Source organism: Bos indicus, chromosome 12 (genome assembly GCF_029378745.1).
Source record: "Bos indicus isolate NIAB-ARS_2022 breed Sahiwal x Tharparkar chromosome 12, NIAB-ARS_B.indTharparkar_mat_pri_1.0, whole genome shotgun sequence".
Classification (NCBI taxonomy): domain Eukaryota; kingdom Metazoa; phylum Chordata; class Mammalia; order Artiodactyla; family Bovidae; genus Bos; species Bos indicus.
This window is the reverse complement of record NC_091771.1, coordinates 72580284-72587806: the sequence shown is the minus strand read 5'-3', so window position 1 is coordinate 72587806 and position 7523 is coordinate 72580284.

The following is a 7523-nucleotide window of genomic DNA, read 5'->3' as shown; positions in this document are numbered from 1 at the left end:
ATCTCACATGTTGCATTGTGAGGGAACCTCCGTGAGCTTTTTTGCTGCCCTCTTAGATTGGTAAAGGGGACTCTGGTGGGAGAGAAACTGCCTCCTAATTTCTTTCATCATGTGTTCAGAACCTAGGTAAGTAACAGTGACATATGTCACAAAATACATATGTAAATTTCTGGGACCTCACCTCACTTTGAACTCTAAAAATGCTCTGTTCAAGAAGACATTTTCCCTATTCTACAGATGAGAAAGATGAGGCTCAAGGGCAGCACTTGTCCAAGGTCTTGGACCCAAGTTTGGGGTTCAACATGGTTGTCTCACTGATAGATGGAGAGTGTGTGTGAAAAGTGCCTAGAATATGCTGTGTGAATGAATGAATGACTGCAGGACTGAATGAATAAAATCTTGGGCTCCAACTCATAAGTGTTTAATTACAAGCTCAACAGTTTCTCTTCCCTTCTACTCTAAATGAAAAAAGATAAATATTTATGTACCTACAAAAAGATCACCATATTATTCTTTGATGATTTCCCATATACCTTGGCTAAAATTGGTGTTATTAATGATAGCTTTTAGCTTCAGTTATGAAAGATGAAAAGATAAGTTCTAGAAAACTGGTGTACAGCAATGTGACAATATTGCTGTCTAATTTGCTTAAAGAGTAGTAGTTCTCAACATAAAAAAGAAAAAAAAAAAGGAAAATGGCAAAAGCCGAAGTGATGGGCATGTTGATTGGTTTGGTTGTGATAGCTTATGGTGAATGGTGTTGAATTTGTGATCTCCAAAGTAGAAGATTTAGCTTCAGGACCAGGAACCAGGATTGATCACTCAAGAGTTTTTGTGTAGCAGAGTTTTATTAAACTATGAAAAGGGACAGAGAAATCTTCTGACATAGACCCCAGAAGGGGGCCGGAGGGTGGGGGATGGAGAGTACGCCCACTAGGTAGTCTTATCAAGGTCTTATATATTTTACAAGACCCACTCCCACAACATACATTTGAAGATGACAGGATTAGTAAGAACATTCTCAAGAAGGAAAAACACATCCTGGAGCTAGCTACATTGTTATATTGACTACCATAAAGCAATGTAGGAAAAAAAAAAGTTCGTCTTTTTCTCCTTGAGAGCCCCACACCCCTTTTTTCTTCTTGAGGGCTCCAGATCCTCCTCGAGGATCCTGGACTTATCAACCTACCTAGGAAGTGACTTTCAGTTGTGATGAATATTTCACAATGTATATGTAAATCAAGTCATCAGATTGAACATCTAGGTGTGTATAATATTTGTCAATTATACCTTAATGCCAGAGGAGAAATTTGTTTTAAAGAAACCCTTAATATATTCAAACATTTTTTAATGAGTCAAACATACAAGAATGCAAGGTGTTGATAATTTTCAATTGATGGGCATGATGAGAATTTATTATACTATTTTCTTGCTTTTCATGCATGTTTGAATTTTTTTGTTGCAACAAATAAAAGTGATTAGAGCTGAAAATTGTTATTTTTCAATAGCCTACCTTTCTGGTGTTAGCTCTCTCTCAGATAATGTAATCCACAATGTATGGTACCAGACTTCTCCTGATTTACAGTTCTCTTTTACATTCCCTACATTTTCCAGTGCTATAAACACTCAGCTACTAGATCCACTTCAAAAATGAAGGAATTTGTTGCTAAAGTTGAACGTCTAGTGACTTCCTTGTCAGACTGCCCAGACTGTTCTGTCCGGTCCCCACAACTATTTCAGGACCCTAAATAATTAGCCATCTCCAAATTGCCAAATACATTCAATCCCTTCAGCTTCTGCTGTCTTTTATTTATTTATTTATTTTTTAACTAAGATCTTTTGAAACTTCTTAGCATCCTCTTCTGGACATAAACTAACATGATATTTATGAGACACCGAAAACCAGTGTTGACTTGTACAGAGAAGACTGAATCTGAAGCCAGGGGACTAGAGATTTAGATACTTTCCTTTTTACCTAACCTTTCTGACCTGTTTTCAGGTTTACAGATGGTGGGGCTGCTTTTTTTTTTGGTTTTGTTTTATTTTATTTTGGCTGGCGCTAGAAAGAGAAAACCTCTTTCCTTTCTGATTAGGGACTTAAAAGGATATGATCCATTACTGCTGGTAGCCATGCCTCCCATTCACATGAAGAGGACAGAAAGAGTAAAGCAGGAACCCAACGGGAAGTCATATACTCAAAAACTATTTATTAAACACCTACTGTGTGCCACGAACTGTTCTAGGAGTTAGGGACATATAAGTGAACAGCATGGTGATATAAAGGAGAGTCTGCTGCTGCTAAATCGCTTCAGTCATGTCCAACTCTGTGTGACCCCATAGACGGAAGCCCACCAGGCTCCTCTGTCCCTGGGATTCTCCAGGCAAGAATACTGGAGTGGGTTGCCATTTCCTTCTCCAATGTATGAAAGAGAAAAGTGAAAGTGAAGTCGCTCAGTCCTGTCTGACTCTTGGCGACCCCATGGACTACAGCCTACCAGGCTCCTCCGTCCATGGATTTTTCAGGCAAGAGTACTGGAGTCGGGTGCCATTGCCTTCTCCGAAAGGAGAATCTAGGTCACATCAAATCTCTGGGGCTCCTGAGGCCACTAGGTTTCCTCCTTAGATTATGGGACCTGCTGGAGCAGGAGCTGTCACTTTCCAGCTCATATCCTCTGACTCTTCTCCAGGACTAAGGAGTTCTCAACTCTATGCTGAAGGGCCTTTTTCCAGCTGTGGGAACACATTGGGACCATAGGCAAGCAAGTCCAAACCCCTGGATTCAACCCTCAACCAGTGATGGATGGGGAGCTGGGAGATAAATGCCCCAGTGCCCTTGTCTGTGAGTTGGAACAATTCTGTCTCCCAGCACTCTAAGTAGCAGGAAAGAGCCCAGTTGCCTAAGCAGTAACTTGTTAACACAGTTTTCATTGGCTTCTTTCCCTTCTCTTTCTCACTTCTAATTACTGAAAAATATATTCACTCCCTGGAAATGGCAACCCACTCCGGTATTCTTGCCTGAAGAATCCCCATTGACAGAAGAGCCTGGCGAGCTACAGTCTATAGTGTCACAAAAAGTCGGACACAGCTGAAGTGACTTAGTGTGCATGAACCCATAAAAGTCCTAGATAATACTATAAACCCTGCATTACTCTATACAGTAGCACTATCTACATGATAATTTTGAGGACTTGAAATGCATCTGATCCAAATTTGAGATGTGCCATAACTGTAAGATAAGATACATAATAGATTTCAAAGAGAGCAAAAAACATTTTTTGTCTCATTAATGATTTTTATATTGATTATACATTAATATAGTATTTTGGACACACTGGTGTAAAAATGTCTTACTGATATTATCTTTACTTGTTCCTTTTAAAATGGCTACTACAAATTTAACATTACAGATGTGGTTCACTTTTCTTTGAACAAAGACCAAAATGGGAGAAGATCTTTAAAAAGCTGGATGCTAAGAGTGTACTGATGAAAGCAACAAAGAAGTTGTGAGGTATTCTGGCAAAGAAGCTATTAGGCTCTGCCAGCCATTCCCATTCCTTCATTTCTCTTTCATGGCAAAATATGTTGTGTATCACCTGTCAACTCAGAATCAGCCCACTGTATATTGACTTATCTTTACTGCACTGACAGCTAATACCTTTTTTGGACTCAACTGTAGGTTCTTTCTGGATTCTTACTTTGTAGTAGGTTTTTCTGGATTCTGCCTGGTGATGGTATTTTACTATTGACCAGAGTTTACCACACAGAGGAATCGAGATCAAAGTGATAGTTTTTTTTTGTTTTTTTTTTTTTTTAGGGGGGAGGGTGGGGGAGGGGGTTGTTTGTTTTACTCCCTGCAGTGGGTTTCTCTGGATTCTGTGTGATGACAGTATTTTACTATTGACAACAATCTACCAGGTGAAAGATCCACGGTAAGGTGATAGCTTTAGAAAAGAAGTGACTGGGAAAGAGCAACTGGCCTTTGGTTCAAAGCTGGTAGTCTTGGTCCAAGAGACTGTGGTGCTACCTCTTCAAATGAGCTGATCTATAAGGATACATTTAACTCCATGTCATGTAGCCACACAAAGTTCAGAATCAAATTATGTAGTATAGCTTGCTTCTATCCCATGAGAGACGCCACTCTGTCTAAATTGAGACCAAATTCTGGACTAAAAGTTTTGATACCTTTATGCCTATGTCATTTATCATTCTGCAACAGCAGAGAGACTTAAGTTTCTACTCATTAGTCAAAACAGCCAGGGAGGCTATTTCTAGCACACATCTAGATGTCCTATTGAATCATAACCTTTACTCTGCTAACCTCAAACCACTTTTCTTATTTCAAATTTAGAATTTCACCCAGCAACTGAGTATCAAGTATTGCCATCCATCTCTATCAGTCAACTTGTTCAGTTTCCATAAAATAATCATCTCTGTATCATAATGGCCCTTCTTTGTAGATCCATTTAGGTGTTTTATTACATTTTCCTCCACTGTTTAAAAAAATAGATGATGGAAAGAATCGATATGCTAATATTAGCAACAATACAATTAATGTAAATATGGAGAGAGCATGAAATGAAAGGAAGGAGGTGCCTCTTCAGTCTGGACTGGATGCATATTTGAAGTAAGCTGATTCATTATGTATTTAATTTTTAAGGAAGAGAAACCATTTTTTTTGAACTTATGAAATATCTAGGGCAGCTTTATTCAAACTACCAAAATTTGGAAGCAATCATGATATCCTTCAACAAGTGAATGGACAAACTGGTTCATCCAGGCAATGGAGTACTACTCAGCACTAAAAACAAATGAGCTACTGAAAGGTTGTTGTTGAATCACGCGAATACACCAGGATTCTTGGCCCCCGGAGGAGAAGAATTCACTCCGGAGCCAGAGACAAGGCTTGATTGCTCAGAGCTTTTGTGTAATAAAGTTTTATTAAAGTATAAAGGAGATAGAGAAAGCTTCTGACATAGGCATCAGAAGGGGGCAGAAAGAGTACCCCCCTGCTAGTCTTTAGCTGGATGTTATATAGTCACTAGCAGTCTGTTAATGAAAGAAAGGAATGTCTTAAAATTCAGAATGGCACCAGGCCCCTCACCCATAAGAAGCATTTTGGGATAATCTTGGCAACAAATGGTTTATCCTGGGCCATAAAATGATTAACTTGAATCTTGAAGAAGGGCAGACCACCATACAAATAGTTTCATTTACATAGATTAGGGGAACAATATCCATACTGGTTTGTCAAGTAGGTTCTGGGCCGAGAGGCGGAACCGACTTGGAGACAGAGTTTGGGGTAAAGGCATAGTACATTAGCATAGCTTAAGACAAACATTTCCATAAGAAAAAGGCATTGGTTATCTCTAGACTCAAGAATAGGTAACTTCAGGCGCCGGGTGTCATTATGGCAACACAATATTTTAAGAGAAACCTCCCTTTAAATTTGTATAGAGAAGGAAAAAATATTGCTAGTTTGTTTCCTCCTGCCGCTTAAGAGAGATAAAAATGTCTGACACTTGCAGGCTATTTCCTCCATTTGGAGACCCCTGGCCTTCCTGCCTGTTACCCTCTCACTACTAACACATGAAACAACATGGAGGAAACGTAAATGCTCATTAATAAGTGAAAGTAGTCAGTCTGAAAAGGCTACATGCTATATGATTCTAACTATATGACAAAAAGGCAAAACTATGGAGACAGTAAAAGATCAGTGTTGTCAGAGGGTGGAGGTGGGATGAGATGAGAGATGAGTAGATGGAGCACAGGGGATTTTTAAGGCAATGAAAATACTCTGTATTATACCACAATGGTGGAAATGGTATCATACATTTGTCTAAACCCATGGAATGCATGACTCCAAGAGTGAACCCTGATGTAAACTATGGATTTGGGGTGACTGATGTGTCTCTATAGATTCATCAGATGCAGCAAATATTTTGCTCTATGTTGATAGTGGGGAGGCTATGGGGTTTGGGGGCGGGGGAGAGAAGGAAATCTCTGTGCCTGTCCCACCTCACCTTCCCCAGAAAGAAAAATCTATGAAATGCTTGTGAGACACTGATGATTATACATTCAAACTTCCCTGGTCATCCAGTGGTTAAGAATCCGCCTGCCAACTCAGGAGACGTGGGTTCTATCCCTGCCCTTGGGAGATCCCACAGGCTGTGTAACCCGCACTCTAGAGCCTGAGCTCTGCAACTACTGAGCTTACCAACCATAACTCCAGAAGCATGTGTGCCCTAGGGCCTGTGCTCCACAAAAGAGAAGCCACTACAGTGGGAATCCCATGCACCACAATGAAGAGCAGCCCCTGCCCACCGCAAGTAGAGAAAGCCCATGCATAGCAACAAAGACCCAGCACAGCAAAATTAAAATAAACAAATAAATAACAATATTTTAAAGTGAAGTGTTATAATAGAGGAAGTGAGATTTTTAAAGTTATAGATTGAGATTCATATTAATAAAATGTCCCATTGATCCCTTATAGTATTTCTTAGACTTATAAATCATATGATAACTTTCTTCAATTTAATCAAGAAAATAAGAAACTTTTACCTTTTATATTGTAAATTTTTAAAAATAACTTATAAAACACTGTGTTAGTTACTCAGTCATGTTCGACTCTTTGTGACCCCACAGACTGTAGCCCACCAGGCTTTTCTGTCCATGGAATTCTCCAGGCAGGAATACTGGAGTCGATTGCCATTCCCTTCTCCAGAGGAACTTCCCAACGCAGGGTGAACCCTGGTCTCCTGCCTCGCAGGCAGATTCTTTACCATTTGAGCTACAAGGATGTCTTATAAAACACCACCAGAGTTACAATCTCCTTCTCATCCCTTGCCAATCAAGTCCATTTTGCTTCATTAAATTTTGTTTATTAAATATAACTTCAGTGAAATTAAGAGAAATAGAATTTGAGGTAAGAAATACAACTATAAAATTAATTTGTTCTGCTTATCATTAATCTATATTTTTATACTCATAACATTCAGAGGTTAAAAAGCTGAAGTATTCTTTCTAAGAACTTTAGACTTCTTTGTTTGTTTTCTGAGAAGAGACTTCCTTTGCTTCCTTTGATCCAGTCTACTTTCAATTGCACTCTCAGGGAAGCTGTGGGTATAAAAGTAGCAAATTGTATCTGAATGAAATGTATTTTCTACCCTCACCAAGCATACAACTTGTACTGTGTGTGCAATTCCCATTCTTAAGAGTCACACCTTTGCGTGAAGACTTTCATTATATGCGGACAACAGAAATGAAGTCCATCGTGTGTCAATATTAAAACAAAAGTATTGACTTTTAATGGACACTTTCTCTAAAATGTATTGCTGATGTCCCTCCGCAGAATTTGCAGAACATCATGATAAACATTATTAACTATTTGATATCATTACCATATTATGCCATTTGGTGCAATACTCTTAGGGGCTAACGAAACATAGGTATAGGGGTTTACAGATTTATTTATATACACTTACTAACAACAAATTAAGTTTAAAAAATTTCACATCTATTTTTTT